The following is a 16,364-nucleotide window of genomic DNA, read 5'->3' on the forward strand; positions in this document are numbered from 1 at the left end:
ACTGGCAGAGGCTGGGCAGGGAGGAAACATCTGCACACCCATGTCAGGGCAGGGGAGGCTGTGGGGCAGCACAGAGTGACCACGAGGCTCCCAACAATAGGCAAGGGCTGGGCTGGAACAGCAACAGGATATGGGAAAACCTCATGGCCCAACCCAAGACATTACCCAGAGCCTTCCATCCCCAGGGAACACTCCAGCCCCACCACTGGGCTGAAGTGGGGAGAGGAAAGCAGCCCCCAAGGCAGAGGGAGGACAATGCTCCTCCTGGAAGTGATGCACAGATCCCATCCCCTGCCAGCATTACCAGGCATTAGTCACAAACTTCCAGAATCTCTCATTTGTCTTAACTAATTGCGTTATCTAAAGAGCACTAAAATTAATCACCTGCCAGCTTCCCCACCCCAAGAACTTCCACTACCTCTGTAAATTTACCAAACCCAGGGTAATTGTTCAACACAAGGCCATGGATATCCACAACCAGTGCAAACCATGCAAATGGAAGCAGCTGCCTTGGTGACCTCAGGGAAAAGGAAAGATCATCACCTCAACCAAAAGGCCATGGTCAGAGCTAGTTCAGGCACTGAAACATGTAATTTTGTCCCTGTTTCAGATGGATTAATCAGAATTTTAAGTTTTTCTCATGAGGTTCTACAGTAACAGCACTTCTGTCTCAATGGAAGTCAAATTTCTGCACCACATGGAAGTTGTTCTGACAGGCAGGATTTTTATTTCAGATACTTTTCTGCAACTGTTTTTTAGATAAATCTTATTCCTGGAATTCAGCATCTCTGTGGCATCCTCTGGACTGTCCAGGCCTCTCCTGGGCCAAAGACCCAGAGCTGCAGGTGGGTCTCAGAGCAGAGGACAACCTGATGCTACTGTGGCACATGGTACTCCTGTCATTACCCCAAAACTGAGATTATGACACATTATCTTCCTAGAAAAGATCAGGAAAAAAATCAAGGTACCCCATCCCAGACATTTGATCTTTCTCCAAGCCCCTGGGAACAGCTCAGCTCCCTCAGTCAAAACAAAGTGTTAAAAATAATGAAAGAACAGGTGAAGTCTAAATACAGACAGCACAAGCATCCTAAAAATATTTTTTTTTCCCATCAAGCCATCAATAGAAATAGTTTATTTTCTCACAATCCAGACACTGAGGAAACAGTGTCTGCAGAGCAGCTCTGGATGACTGCACTGCACAGCACACAAGTGAAGAGGGGGTTTTATTAAATACCCAAAAAACCTATCTATACACCCAAACACACACCCACAATTACAGCCACACTGTCACCCAAGAGACATCTGGCACCTCAAAAGTCACAGATTAAGCAAATTACTATTCAGGAGTAACCAAATCAGAGCTGCAGATGATCACTATAAAATCTTTCAGCTGCCAAACCCCAAAATCTGTCTAAATTTGGGACAATAAACTGACAGTGTGGAGGGTTTAGCTCCCCTTGCTTCCTGCACCCCACATTAATTAACTTTGGAAATAAAAGCCCTCAAAGCCATCACACGGCTCAATCCTCAGAGAGCTCCTTCCCTCCAAATTCTACACTTAATAGCACCCAGCAATGCAAGTTCCAGCAAAACAGAAATCACATCTTTGGGACAAAAAAAAAAATTTAAAAAAATTTTAAAAATCTATTCCCAGTACCCAACATGGAGAGGTGTCACCCCCAAAACTCTGCAGCCACTGCAAAACTGTCCTGGCGACCAAACACACAAGGAATTCCACTGAGGAGGAGGAAAAACCCAGGAAAAAATGAGGTTTTACCTTATAGAGAGATGGGAACTTCAGCCAGAACTGCATTTGGGACATTTTAGAGCAGCATTCGTGGGGCTGTCGGTGCAGGAGGCAGCAGCAGGGGGAGGGTGCTCAGAGGAAAGTGCAGAAAGGTCCATTCACAGCCAGCGCTCATCAGGGGGCTTTAAAAGCCAACATGAAGCAGCCAGAGCGGGGAAAACGGAGAAAAATGGAGAAAAATGGAGACTCAGGGCCCGGCAGAGCCGTCCTGAGCTCAGAGATTTGCATAGACTGTTTAGTCACGACGACGAGCGGGCTCTTACTTCCTCTAAGTCCAGGGCTGACTTTCAGGAAATGATGCCTGCTTGGTAAGTCAGTGAAATTACTGGCAGTGCGAGGAGAATTACTGTACGTGGTGTAATCCAACCACAGAGCACAGTAAACAGCTCTGCAGAGCCAGAGCCTTCCAGGCTCCCTCTGCTCCTCTCCACAGCCACCCAAAGGTGGATTTTGTCCCCCTGGCAGCCCCTGCTATGGGCTGGGGGTCCTGCTTTCCTGCCCCTAACCCTTCATCCCCAATTTTAGGGCTTAAGTGACAAAGCTCATAAGGAGTATTCCCACATTGGTGTCCCCCCACAATGTGCTATTTGTGCCAGATTTTGTACCCCTGGCAGCTCCTGCTCTGGGATGGGGGTCCTGCCCTCCTGCCCCTAACCCACACCATGATTTTAGGGTTCAAGTGAATGGTTGAAGTGACAAATCTCATGAGGAGTATTCCCACATTGGTGTCCTCCCAGAGCCACGTGCTTTCTTTGTGACAGACTTTGTCCCCCTGGCAGCCCCTGCTATGGGCTGGGAGTCCTGCCCCTAACCCACACCATGATTTCAGGGCTTAGTGAAGTGGTTGAAGTGACAAAGCTCATAAGGAGTGTTCCCACATTGGTGTCCCCCCCAGAGCCATGTGCTCTCTTTGTGCCAGATTTTGTCCCCCCTGCCCTCCTGCCCCTAACTCCCACCCTGATTTCAGTGCTCATGTGAAGTGGTTGAAGTGACAAAGCTCATAAGGAGTATTCCCACATTGGTGTCCCCCCACAATGTGCTATTTGTGCCAGATTTTGTACCCCTGGCAGCTCCTGCTCTGGGATGGGGGTCCTGCCCACCCCCCAGTTTTAGGGTTCAAGTGAATGGTTGAAGTGACAAAGCTCATGAGGACTATTCCCACACTGGCATCTCCTCCAGAGTCATGTGCTTCCTTTGTGACAGATTTTGTCCCCCTGGCAGCCTCTGCTCTGGGCTGGGGGTCCTGTTCCTATCCCTTAACTCCCACCCCAAATCTGGCTCTTTGTGCCAGATTTTGTACCCCTGGCAACCCCTGCTCTGGGATGGGGGTCCTGCCCACCCCCCAGTTTTAGGGTTCAAGTGAATGGTTGAAGTGACAAATCTCATGAGGAGTATTCCCACATTGGTGTCCCTCCCAGAGCCATGTGCTCTCTTTGTGCCAGATTTTGTCCCCCCTGCCCTCCTGCCCCTAACTCCCACCCTGATTTCAGTGCTCGTGTGAAGTGGTTGAAGTGACAAAGCTCATGAGGACTATTCCCACACTGGCATCTCCTCCAGAGTCATGTGCTTCTTTTGTGACAGATTTTGTCCCCCTGGCAGCCTCTGCTCTGGGCTGGGGGTCCTGCCCTCCTGTTCCTATCCCTTAACTCCCACCCTGATTTCAGTGCTCATGCAAAGTGGTTGAAGTGACAAAGCTCCTGAGGACTATTCCCACGTTGCTGTCCCCCCCAGAGCCATGTGCTGCTCTCTTTGTCTTTGGTGTCTGCCCCACCCCAAGTGGTGCCTTTAGGAATCCAGAGGAGTGGCCCATTCTCTTCCCTTTCCTCCCTGGGTCACTGTTATTTCCCAGAGGCCGTTGCCTCCTCTTTCCAAAGCTGTCCCTTTTAGCTTTAACAGTTTTGGTAACAGAAATAAATTTCTGGTGGGAGAAGAGAAAAAGGCACAAAAAGGGGGATGTAAACTTAATGAAGGTCTCCTCCAACACTGGAGATTAAAGGAATTATCCAATTAATAACCCTCTGGAAAATCCCTGGGAACTGTCATGTTTGCTTTGGGTGCAAGAGGCTCCTGTTTGCTCTTCCCTGGCAGGGCTGGTGGCTCTGCCCGTGGGGTCAATCCCAGTTTGCCCAGCAAACCCAGCAGTGCACGTGCTGGGAATGGGGAGGGAGAGGAGCCCTGACTACCCTGAGTCTCCATCATGCTCCCAGAACTTCCAGGCACCCACAGAGTTTCAAGGGAGCACAGCTCATCTCTGTTCTGTGTTTGAGGCAGAATTCAGTGCCTGCTGCTGTGGCTGTCACTGCTGAGACAGCTCCTCTCAGTTGTGCTGGGAAACAGCTGGAAAATCCCATTTTATCAGGGACTTCTCAAAAAAACAGAGCTTTGGCGTGAAAGGAGGCACAGAGGTGAGCAGACAAAGCTCTCCAGGGAGAGAGCTGAGTGAGAGAATTCTGCTTTGTGCCATCAGATGAGGAAGGAGGATGGGACCCTCCAAGGAAAACTCACAGGTACTGAGGCTGGAAAACCACCCAGAGGACAAAAATCTGCAGCAGGACTCGTTCCCAAGGGCAGAACCCTCTGCAGCACCGTGGCTCCACAGGGACTGAGACATCAGCAGCGAGGATCCACATTCCACACCCGGTCCAGGAGGTTTGTTCAATAAGCAAATTGAAAGAAAAGCACCTTTTCCTTGGCACAATGCAGCTCTGGCAGGGTCTGCAGACACAGATGGGGTTCCCTGGAGGGGCTGGAGCCTGGGCTGGGCTCTCCCTGTTGCCAGGACCCATCTCAGGCTGTGAGCAGCACTTCCCTGAGAGCCAGCAGAACGTCCTGCAGGGACTACAGTGACAGCAGAATTTGGTTTCTGTGGGCAGCACAAAGGCTGAGGGTTCTCAAGGCTGCTGCTCTCTGAATTTGCTGTATTTAAGGGCAAGCTCTGCCAAGGCAGGTGCTTTAATGACATGTGTGGAGTGAAGAGGCCAAATTAATTTCTGTAATGTCTTAATTAGCAGCTTGCTGCGTGACCTTGACTGAACCACTATGTCCTGGCTGAGTCAACCAAGGGCTGGCAATCTGTGCAACCTTTGGAAGAGCAGGTGGATTATTTCCTCTTCCTTTTCTGTCAGAGGGGCAAAATGCAGCCATGAGAGAACCTGTGCTGCTGGAGGAAGTGGGAACACAGCTCAGACACCCAGGGCTGCTGCATTGATTTTGCAAGACCACAGCAGTTTAATCACCAAGGGGAAGATAAACCACTGTGGAACCACCACCTGGAATGTTCCCAACCTGCCTCCCCACAGCTCACCCAAGAACACGTGTGCTGACAGACAGGGGCAAGGAAAGCAGGATTATTCCAGCTCTCACATCTCATTTATCCCCTTCCAGCCAAGCCCAGGGAGTTGCTGTGCTGGGGAACTTTCTGCACCCCCTGACTCAGACCAGCTCTGCTTTGAATTAAACATCTATTTTCAACCACGTCCCCGTGGCGTGCTATTGGATTCTATTAGCAGCACTTTTAAGAGCTCTGAGCCTTTCAGACTGGCTTTTCCCACTTTTGTTGGCTTTGGCAAGGGAGGAGGCAGGGAATTGTGCCTGCCAAGACCCTCAGAAGGCAGATCTCCATCCCTCCTGCCAGGGGTGGGCATTGCTGCTTGGAGGCAGCAACACAGATGAAAATTATCAAGAGTAGAATGTGGGGGGGATATCTGAGCCCTCCAGGCTCTTTTACCCCTTTCCCAGGCTCTTTTACCCCTTTCCCCAGGTCCACAGGCATCTGAAGGGGGCTCCTGCAATCCACTGACAACAAAAAAATACCTCAAAAACCAAATTACACCTCCTTTCCTCCAGAGAACCAGCTCAGGGTGCCTCAACTGGAGCACCCCAAGTCTTTGGTCAGTGCACAGTGAATTATTATAACCACAGCCTTTTCATTTTCCTTACCCCAGGGCTGCAGGATGTGTCAGGTACCTCAGGCAGAGGGGTTATAAAGTGTTATTGCATCAGCCCAAACCCCAAAGCTGCAGTGCAGAAACAAAGACATGAGCATGCAAAGCCACTTGTTCTTCCCAAGGCCAAGAGCCAGGTAACTGCCTGCAAATGGATTTTAATGTCTGTGCTCCCTGTAGACATAACTCCAGGACAGCAACAGAAGTTCCAGGATGTTTCTTATTCCAGGAAACTCTTTGTTTCAGCCACAACCAAGTGTTCCATATAATTTAATAACTGTTGCATTGATTTCTCCTAAATCACCACAGCTCTGTGCTCTCTGCAGCACTTCTAAAAATTAATACTTTTTTTAAGAGCAGGTTAATTCCTCCTCCTGCTTTAACAAGGAAGATTAAGAGGAGATTGCAAGGGGCTGTGGTGGTGAGGAGAGGGCTGGTTGATGATTAACACACGTGCTCAGGAGCCCCCATCCAGCACAGCAGATCAAGCAAGGCTGTGACTGCATCTTTAGAGAATTACTGAAGGTGACTCTGCCTGGGAACAGGCAATTCCTCCTGACCCACAGGATAAATCCATCTGGACTGAGCTCCTCCCTCCAACCCACATTTTAAGAAAAGGACCAGTTGCTCCCAAATCACCCAGAGCTGCTTCACTGAGGAGAGAGGGAGGATCTGCACACCCACCATGTTCCCAGCTCCACATTCCTCAGGAGCTTCTCCCACTCCCAGGTTTATCTCAAGTCAGCACAGGAGGTTTCTGTGTGTTCAGCAAAGTTCTCTTCTAGAGCCACAAGCAGCACAAAATTAGGCAAAGGGAACACAGACTGCCAGCAAAGGCCATAACAAAGAGCTCAGAGGAATTAGGCAGAGTCTGTGTTTCAATTAATTCTAAACTGAGCAGGGCAGTGAAGTAAGGAAAAATCTGTGGTGGCCAAGAGCAGCAGGGATGCTCTCCTAGAGCAGGATGCTTTGACTCTGTAAGGATCTGGGGACAGACACAGCTCACAGGGACAACACAGGCCAGGGGATAAGTTAAACCCTCCTAATTCAATGTTTCATTATGGCAATTAACAGCTCCCACCATCAGTGTCACAAGACAGCACCACCACGGCCACGGTGCCTTTGCAGAACTGCTGCCCACCAGTGCAGATCCCAGCTCAGCAGCACCTGGGACTGCAGGAATAACCAGCAGGAAGGGAGGGAAGCAACAGAAACCAAGCCCTGCTTCTCCCAGGACTGTGATTTGTAAGGACACGTGGGCAGTGCGTAGACTTTTCCATAAGGAGATGGCACCGTGTGGTTGGGATGAGACTTTGCCTGCACACAACAGTTCCCAAGACCAGAAATGCTGTCAGAGCCAACGTGGCCTCCCAGAACTATTTTCTGAACCTCCACTCAAGCCACTTGTTTATATAAAAAATGCCAACAGATCAGCAAGGATGAATCACCCAGGAGCAAGCCAGAACCCTATTGTGCAGGAAATAAATTCAAGTTCACATCAGGCTGTTCTGGCCACGCAGTGAGCACCTTCCCTGCTCAGCAAGGTGAATGGTTCAACCACAGAGAAACTCCCAGAGCCTTTAAAAAATGTGGCAATTCCCACTCTCAGTATCCCCAAAGTCAGCAAAGCCTTTGCACTCTGCAGGACTCCCAAAACATGGAAGGATGATGAGAGGAAATGCCAATGCCAGAGGAAAAAGCACCAGAACTCCCACTCTGAACTCTACAGCACATGGACAATCACTGCCACCTGTAGCCATGATATTTTATGAAAAATCCTTTCCTTAGGATTTTTTTCTCCTGAGAAGCTGAGAAGCCTCAGGAACAAAATGTAAACATTGATTATCTGCTGCTGTGGAATGCAACAGGTGGATCTTTGATTGGCCCATGTGAGTTGTTTCTAATTAATGGCCAATCACAGTCAGCTGGCTCAGACTCTCTGTCCAAACCACAAGCCTTTGCTATCATTCTTCTTCTATTCTTAGCCAGCCTTCTGATGAAACCTTTTCTTCTATTCTTTTAGTAGAGTTTTAATATAATATATATCATAAAATAATAAATCAAGCCTTCTGAAACATGGAGTCAGATCCTCGTCTCTTCCCTCATCCTCAGACCCCTGTGAACACCATCACAGCCACCAACAGAAAGGGTTTGCCACACAAATGCCTCAATCATTTGCTCTTTAGACCTTTCAAATCCTTCTTCATTATTCCTCAAAATTCTGGATTCTGCTACAGGAGCAAAGCCAAGAGAGCAGCCTGTATCCACGTGTGGAGGCAGCACAATTCCTCACACAAGCACCTGATCCATTTTGCCTGCCCAAGAAGCACAGATTGGATCAGGAATCTCTTACCAGCACCTGCAGCAGGCTCCTCATGCTGTCCCTTGGGCTCCACTGCTCTGTCTGGCATGGTTGGACCAACCTTTGCCACTCCTACCATGGCAGCAGGGAAGTTTGGAAGAGACAGGTGCTTTCCTGTACAGTCACCTGGAAATATGGAAACACCCAGCTGCTCCCACCCCTCCAGGGTGGAATGTTTCAGCTTCCCAAGCCAAATGTTAATATTTAACAATTTGGTGTCTGGGACAATGAGAAAGCACTCAAATGGGAAACATTGCTGAAGAAAGAGCTGGAAAAGCTTCAGGAGACTCTCAGGTGGCTCCAGAGTGATACCACTGTCTCCAGTTTGAGACCTGGTGCTCCACCAGATGCAGGCTCCACCTCTGGCTCCTGTGAGCAGATCTGCAGCTTTTCTCTGCATGGGCAATGCCTGATGGCTCAGAGACCCCTGGGCTTTGTCCATGGCTTCCATGTCAGTGTTTAGTGCATCCTGCCCCCAGTGAGCACAGGAGAGACTGTGCAGGGTGCTCAGAAATCCAGTGTTCAAGGAGGCTGACCTGGCTCCATCCTGCAGAATGAGCTGTTAGAGGATGACTGAAACCTGAAATTTCTCTTCCAGAGACAGAGGTGAAATAACTGAGAGCTGTCCCTTGGCTCCAGGGAGCTTCAGCTTGGAAAACAGAGCTCCAACAAAGCCTGAGCCACTGTTCCTCAGTGTCAGGGTGACACATCACTACCCTGTCACCTGTGAAATCTCCAGGGGGGCTCACAAAGCATGGAACAGGACAGGAGAGCACCACGAAGCTGCTCTGCTCCTCCTGGGAGCACATGGAGGTACAACTGCCCAGTGAAGGAACTGGTTTAGAGGTGTTAGGTTCAGTCCAAACAAAAGCCCATTTGCCTAAAATCAACTCACTCCCATCCATAGCTTCCTCTCCCAAAGGATAAGAGCAGCACAAGAATTATTTCTTGCTCTGGGAATCATTTGAGGTTTTGCTTTGTCTCAGAGCTCCCTGCTCTTTTCTCACCCAGCCAACACAAAGCATCTCCTTTCACAGAGAACCTCCAAAAATCTGCTCCTCCAAGCTGGCTGAGATCAATTTCTGTGATGCAGCAGGGAAGGAAGCTGACTGACCACTGAGATACTACAAAATACATAAGTTAAAGAAATAATTAAGCTCTTTTCCCGTTGAACTCATCAGCCAAACCCCACCAGACCTGGAGGTGAGACCTGTGGCAGGGACCCCTCTCCCCTTCCCATCACAGCCCCATAAATGGTCTCACAAGTTGATGAGATCACCTTTCTGCCTTGTTCCTCCCACAATTAATTCTGCAGGAGGCAGAGATCAATGCTCCTGTGATTTAATTATTTATCTGGTTTAATCCAGCCAGAAAACTTTGCCCAGCAGCTGCCCAGTGGGTCCCTGATGTGAATGGGATGGGGGGACCAGTGGCCACCCCAAAAAGCACAAATCCCCAGCACTTGCACATCCAAACCTGCAGAAATCAGAGGCCCAAGGAGGAGCAAAACCACTCTTTAGCCATACCAAGAAACTAAAAACACAACAAAGGGGGGGATTAACACATGAAAGGATATAGCCTGTCCCTTCTTCATTCCAGAGTCAGCTCTGTCGTATCAACTACTTGCAGTTTTTACTGACTAATCTTACCATAAGATGTTGCCAAAAGTAGTGCAATGTCCCAAAACCTCCATGGAAAAGGCTCCTTTCCCACCTAGAGAGATGCTCAAGGTGAGGGAGGTTTGGGTCCCCAGAGATGCTGAGTGACTCTGGGTCACTGCTCATTCCTCCCACATTCCAGCTCTGCAAAAACTGACCTGGCTCCACTCTTGGAATGCTAAGAACTGAGTTGATGTAATCCCTAAATATTCACTGTTCAGGAATCCACCACTTGTAACCAGTGAGGAAGAACATGCAGCACAAGGGAATTTTAGGAGGGAAATAACCAAAGAATCTGAAGCGTGTTCAGTTCACACTCTGGGACCTTCCTGCAGCCCCCAGCACCACCAGTGTTTATGTCAAACAATCCTTTAAAAAACAGAAGCTGTTTTACCACAGAGAAGCTCCTACCAAATCTTTCAAATTCCTGGTATCAGAGGACTGATCCCAACTGCACACAATTCCTCTCTGGGGCTGGATAAATTTATCACCCATCTCTTCATTTTCCCTAACACTGAAAAGCAATCCCCAGCACTCCAAAGCCTCATTTTCCCCCCAAAGACATCAGGAACTCTGCACTTACCTGAGGAAAATCGCCATTTTTTGGTAAGAAGTCAGTGGGGTCCACAGCTGCATAGTTTGTATCCAAGAAATGTGGTCTGCTGATGGAATCCATATAAAAATCCTGAGGGGGGCTAAAATATTGCCTGTAAGGAAATGGGAAAAGCAGTTACTCCCTGTGAATCCCCAGAATTTCTCAGGTCACTTCAGCCTCTGACAGCAGTGAAGCTGAAATTTCAGGATGTCACATACAGGAGAGGGATATTATTGGATATTATCCAGAAGAGAGATGGCAAAATAATACCTGTACCAGTTATATCCCACTTCCCAAACTCAGCAGTGTAAGAATGCTGAATTAAGAATATAATTCTTAATTTGTGTACACCAGGAAGGACTTAATAGATATCAATGGTCTGCAGTACCCAATATTTCAGCCCTGATGACAAAGCAGAATGAGGGCCTGGGACGTCCCAGCGTGATGGGTGTGGTGGACCTGCCAGTCACACCATGTGAGGACAGGGAAACATCATATCTGAATGCCAGTTTAGGCCAAAAAACCCCCAAAAGAGCCTCACAAATCAGCTCTGACAGTGAAACATCTCTGTTAACCCACCTGGACAGGCAGGTGGGAATGGAGGGGTTGGTGACTGGGAAACACAGGCAGAACTGTTACCCAGACAGAGGAAACAGAGATGTGAGTGGTGTGAGTTCAAAAGCAAGCTCAGTGCTCAGCTAACCAGGGAACAAAGCAAAGATCCTGCCTGCTGCACCTGGGCAGGGCCATGCCAGCTTCCTCCTGCTCCCTGCATCTGCTTCCTACAGGCAGCCAGGGGCAAAATCTGCCAGGAGAGCAGCCAATTTCCTTCCTGGGGCAAAATCTGCCAGGAGAGCAGCCAATTTCCTTCCTCCTGCCCAGGAGCAGCTCCTGGCCTCTGCTCCACGCCACCTCCTGGCTTGCACAAGGCTTTTCCCTCTCCTGCAGGAGCAAGGAATGTGCTTTGTAATCCTTCCCGTAAGGGGCCGTGCTCCTGCTTGGGCGATTGCCATGGGATATCCACCCCAGCTGGGTGGTTTCCTCTTTCTTCACCCTGGTGCCCAGAGAATCCATGGCCAGAAACTTGAAAAGGGCTCTGGGAAGAGGGAGAAACAGAGTTTGAACAGAACTCCTGCCCAGGAGCTGGGAATGCCAAGCTGCCAAAGGATTATTAAGCAATTAAGGTGCTGTGTGTGGCCAGCAGCTCGTTAACACAGCTGGTGAACATTTACATGTGGATTTATGTGCAAACACAGTTATCTCCTCTGATAAATACATTTTTCCTGCTCATTTCCCATCACTGAAGGCAAAACCCTCAAAAATTAACAGCTCATTTTTTTTCCTTTTCTGCGCTGCCACAGCTTTACCTGCTGCAGAGACACCTGAGACCCTCTGTGAACACAACCCAGCTCCCAAAGTCCAGCCCTGATTGTTGGCTCTTTGTAATCCATCCAAGGAAATTAAAATCTGGGCATAAATTCTGGGAATGAATTATTTCCACACAGGAAAAGGCTGGTTTAAAAGGCTTTCAAAGCAAGGCTGCTGTGGTCGTCTCTCACACGAGGACACAGCTTGGCCAGCATCAAGGAACCAACCAAGGAATAGAAAAACTATTTTTACTGGAAAAGTGAACACCCTCTCCTCTTCCCCTGGACAAGGGTCAGTCAAGGTAACAAGAAAAAGAGGAAGAGAGTTCCAACCTCCCTGGTCTGCTGTGGAATGACCAGCTCTGCTTGGCATTTTGTTACCCTTAATCTTGGTCTTCCAATCTGCCCATGTGAGCTGCCCTTGGTCGGTGCAGTTTGCAGGGAGAGCCCACAGCAGCTCCAGGCACTGCTTTGAGATCCTCCTGGAAAAGCCCCAAAATCCCTTCAGTACCTTTGGAGCTGGGCTTTACCTTCCCTGGAGTCAGAACTCAAAGCTGTCTCCTCTCATTTGCAGGGCTGGCACAGAGCCATTGACAAGTTTGCTTGAAATAAACTGAGATAAAAAGGCTTTAACTGGAAGAATCAGGTCAGTGACCCAAGCTGTGATCACTGCCCTGTCCCCACCTGCTCAGCCTCTCCAGGGCTCAATTCCTGGTAAACTGCTCTGCTGTGGGTCAGCAGCTTCCCTCAGATGCTGAGGGGCTTCACTGGGCAACCAAAAACAGCTCTAGAAAGGAAATTTAAGCTGGTTTAAAAACACCAGCTGCCCAAAGAGGAACGCTCCGTTGCAATTCCGCTGCATTCCAGCTGCTCACCCAGCTGCTCATCCCAATGAGCATGACCAATGCAGCCAAAGCCCTTCTGGCCCCACAGTGCCACTTCTCTGAGACCTCCATGTGTGTTTTGGCCAGGCTCCATCCTCTGTCCTTCACTCAGAGGCACAAAATTCTCATCCCAAGCCAGTGGAAGATCAGGGAGAGCTGAGAGGCTGCAGGCTGCCTTGGCACTTTCCTTCCTCATCAGACACCAACCCATGTTTTTTCAGAGCCTGCTTTACTATTTCAGCTCCATGCAGAGGTGAAAAAGGGCATAAAAACAACAAGAAAAGTGTAAAATGGGGACAAAGTTTTGCTGCAGCTGTGATCTGCCCCAGCCCCAGATCCCCCTGGCCAGGAATGTGCTGAGCCTCTCATCAAGAGAAGCTGAGCTCTGCAGGGATAATTTCCTCAGAAAAGAGCTGAGCTGCTGCTCTTCAGAGCTCTGACCCTCCCTGGTTCTTTCAGGGAGGTTTAATACACTGTTGACATTTGTCAGGTTAAGAAAATCTGAACCCAAGAGGCCGCGTTTGGGGTCTTCTAAAGAAATTCCCTTGCATGAAAGTGAACTCCTGAAAAAGAAACAGGAAAAACCTGCTTCAGGATAAAGGTGTTGCTATGAGAATAAGCCCTGTCCAAACACAGCCACTTGCAAATGAGATTTCTCTGCAAGGATTCTGAAGAAAAACGTGCACCACCTCTAATGCCAGCTGCGTTTTTTCATGTTACAGCATGGGCTACAATTACAACTGCCTTTAAAATCCCACTTTTCAATGTTTCCATTCCTTCCAGGATTCCTACCCCTCACCCTAAATCCACCTAAAACAGAGTCAGTGCCATTTTCAAGTACAAAAAGCACAGACTTGTTTTGTTTTTTTTTTTTTTAATGTGAAATGCAGATATGGAAGATCTCACCTGAAAGGTGATTTTTACATGATTTTTACACCTCTTGAGGTATGAAGACCAGGAAGCTAAAAGTGTAACTTTGGCTAAATCATTCCCTATTAAATCATTACTACAATGGGGTCCATTTCCAGAAGTAACTTCAGCAAAGGCAGCAAGTCCAGGTTTGTGTGAGACACAGGCATGTCCTTGCAGGATTGGGCTGTTCCCGGCAGCGCTGGTACAGGAAGAGAATGAGGGGCAAAACCAGAACAAATGGTCAAGAGGAAAAAAAAAAAAATAAAAACGCAATAGATAAACACAATCTAATCTTGTGGTTCAATGCAGCAAAACAGAAATTCTGTTATAGCTCTCCGGAGGATTCACAACGTGTAATTTACAGGAATCCTGCTCAAAAAGCACAGCCCCTTCCAATCAGCCAGGCTGGCCAAGAGCAAAGGGCCTGAATGGATCTGAGAAGGCTCCTGAGGGGAGGAGCTGGCACAGCTCAGCTCCCTCAGCACCTGTGGGGCAGCTCCTGATGGGGAACTGCCCTGTGCAGCCACCCCACAGCTCTGCTGTGCCCAGAGGGCACCAGGGCAGCAGGAGCACAGGGACACGAGTGCCACCAACCCCCCGACAGAGGGGCTGACCCTCACTGCTCTTCTCTGCCTGCAACTCACACCCTCCCAGAGAGGGATCCTGTCACACACATGCTTTATGAAAATTCCTTTTGTTACGATTTTTCCTCCTGAGAAGCTGAGAGGCCGCAGGAACAAAATGTAAACAATGATTATCTGCTGCTGTGGAATGCAACAGGTGCATCTGTGATTGGTCTCATGTGGTTGTTTCTAATTAATGGCCAATCACAGTCAGCTGGCTCAGACTCTCTGTCCGAGTCACAAACCTCTGTTATCATTCCTTCTTTTTCTATTCTTAGCCAGCCTTCTGATGAAATCCTTTCTTCTATTCTTTTAGTATAGTTTTAATATAATATATATATAATTAAATAATAAATCAAACCTTCTGAAACATGGAGTCAACATTCTTCCCTCACCCTAAGACCCCTGTGAACACCATCACAGGATCCCACCACAAAGATGCCAAAATCCCTTTAGAAGGGAGGTCACATTAAACCCCCAGTGTAATGCCAGGCACCTGGAACTCAGTTGTTAGCCCAGGATGTCAAATTCTGCTTCTTTCAGTTCTCCTTCCTCCCACCTCTGACCCAGATATAGAACATTTCCCGTGTATCCCTGCCACTCCCTGGATTCACAGAGACCAAAGGAGCCATGGATCAGCCTCCAAACCCCCAGCCCCACCAGAGTCCCCATCCAAGTCACTCAGTGATGGCACAAGGCCACTTTATGTTGCCCAAACATTTGTCATATCCCACCTTCTGATGAAAGTTCATTGTAAAGGGAAAACAAAATTTTTCAGTACATTAACATGGCTGTTAGTGTCAGTCACTTCCAGTGACATGGCAAAGGATTTTAACATCACCCAAAACCTAACACCCAGTACAGGTAACATCTTCCTGCACATCTGTGCAAAGCCAGGGACTGCCCAGTGTTTGCTCAGTTGGATCTGTTAAAAATTCCATTAATCTTACAAACCCAGGCTAAACCAAAGCTGTTTCTCCCTTCCTGCAGCATCTAGGTTTAACAGAAAACAAAGTTTTTTTCTCATTTTTAAAAACAAAAAGCTGTTTGCTGCTGCTCCCAAGCTGCAGCAGTGTCTGAAATGCCCCAAGACCAGTGAGTGATGCAATTATTTCCCCATTCAGATCGTGAAATAAAGTAAACATGGAAAGCAGCAAAGAAACAGTTGAATCACGGGGTGTGCAAGAGCAGAGGGGATTAGACAAAGGAGAACAGCACTCACTGGTTTTCACTTGGGAAAGATGGGGTTGGGAAAGAGCCTGGGTAGCAGCTACTCCACGAGTCGGCGGCCAGCATGGAATTCTGCAAGAACAAGGCACAACAGTTAGAGCACAGCAGAGACCTGGAATCATTACCTGGATCTGCAGGTCCAAGGCTTCCCTCCCTCAGTGCTTCCCAGAGGCACAGGTGGCTCCTTGTCTCTCCAGCAGGACTCCAGTTTCAGCTTTGGAACCCACTCCCCTACCACTGTCCCCTTGCCCAGCCCTTGCACAGGACACTCTGAAGGGGGAAATGGCATCAAGCTGTGCCATGAGATGTTCAGGCTGGAATTTATTTGTGGAAAGGGTAGTTAGGCTTTGGCAGGGGCTGCCCAGGGAGGTATTGGGAGTCTCCATCCCTGGAGGTGTCCAAGGAAGGGCTGGATGCGGCACTCGATGCTCTGGTGAGGTGGCAAGGTGGGAATCAGTCACAGATTGAACTCAGTGACCTTGAAGGTCCTTTCCAACCTCAGTGATTCCATGATTCTGTGATTCAGTCTCTGTGGGATGTCAGCACGAACCCAGTAACCTGAAATTGGCCAGCAGAGGTTACATCCAAAAATGTCCTTTTGTGCCTTTTGTCTTCTCACTTCCCTGAACAGTCTCCAATTAATGGCAAGGTCTTAGCTCAGCTCATACCAATAAAATCAAGGAGAGAACACAGTATCCCCTTACTCAGCTCCACAGCAGCCTTTAATCTGTTCTTTTTATGCCCAAAGCAATGAAAACTTGTACTTGAAGCAAGAGGAACTTGGGCCTCGCTTGAACCCCTGTGTCCCTGCATGTGACACATTCCAGAGTTTGAAACAGAAAGAGAAAACTCCAGGAACACATCAGCTATTTTGGGACAGGGTTTGCTTTTTGCCCTGTTGGACAAATGCATCAGGGACCTGGTCTGGTTTTAGCAACTATATCAGGACAAATACAACTTATTTATCTCTGCTGCTCTG

Source organism: Zonotrichia leucophrys, chromosome 28, assembly GCF_028769735.1.
Source record: "Zonotrichia leucophrys gambelii isolate GWCS_2022_RI chromosome 28, RI_Zleu_2.0, whole genome shotgun sequence".
Taxonomy (NCBI): domain Eukaryota; kingdom Metazoa; phylum Chordata; class Aves; order Passeriformes; family Passerellidae; genus Zonotrichia; species Zonotrichia leucophrys.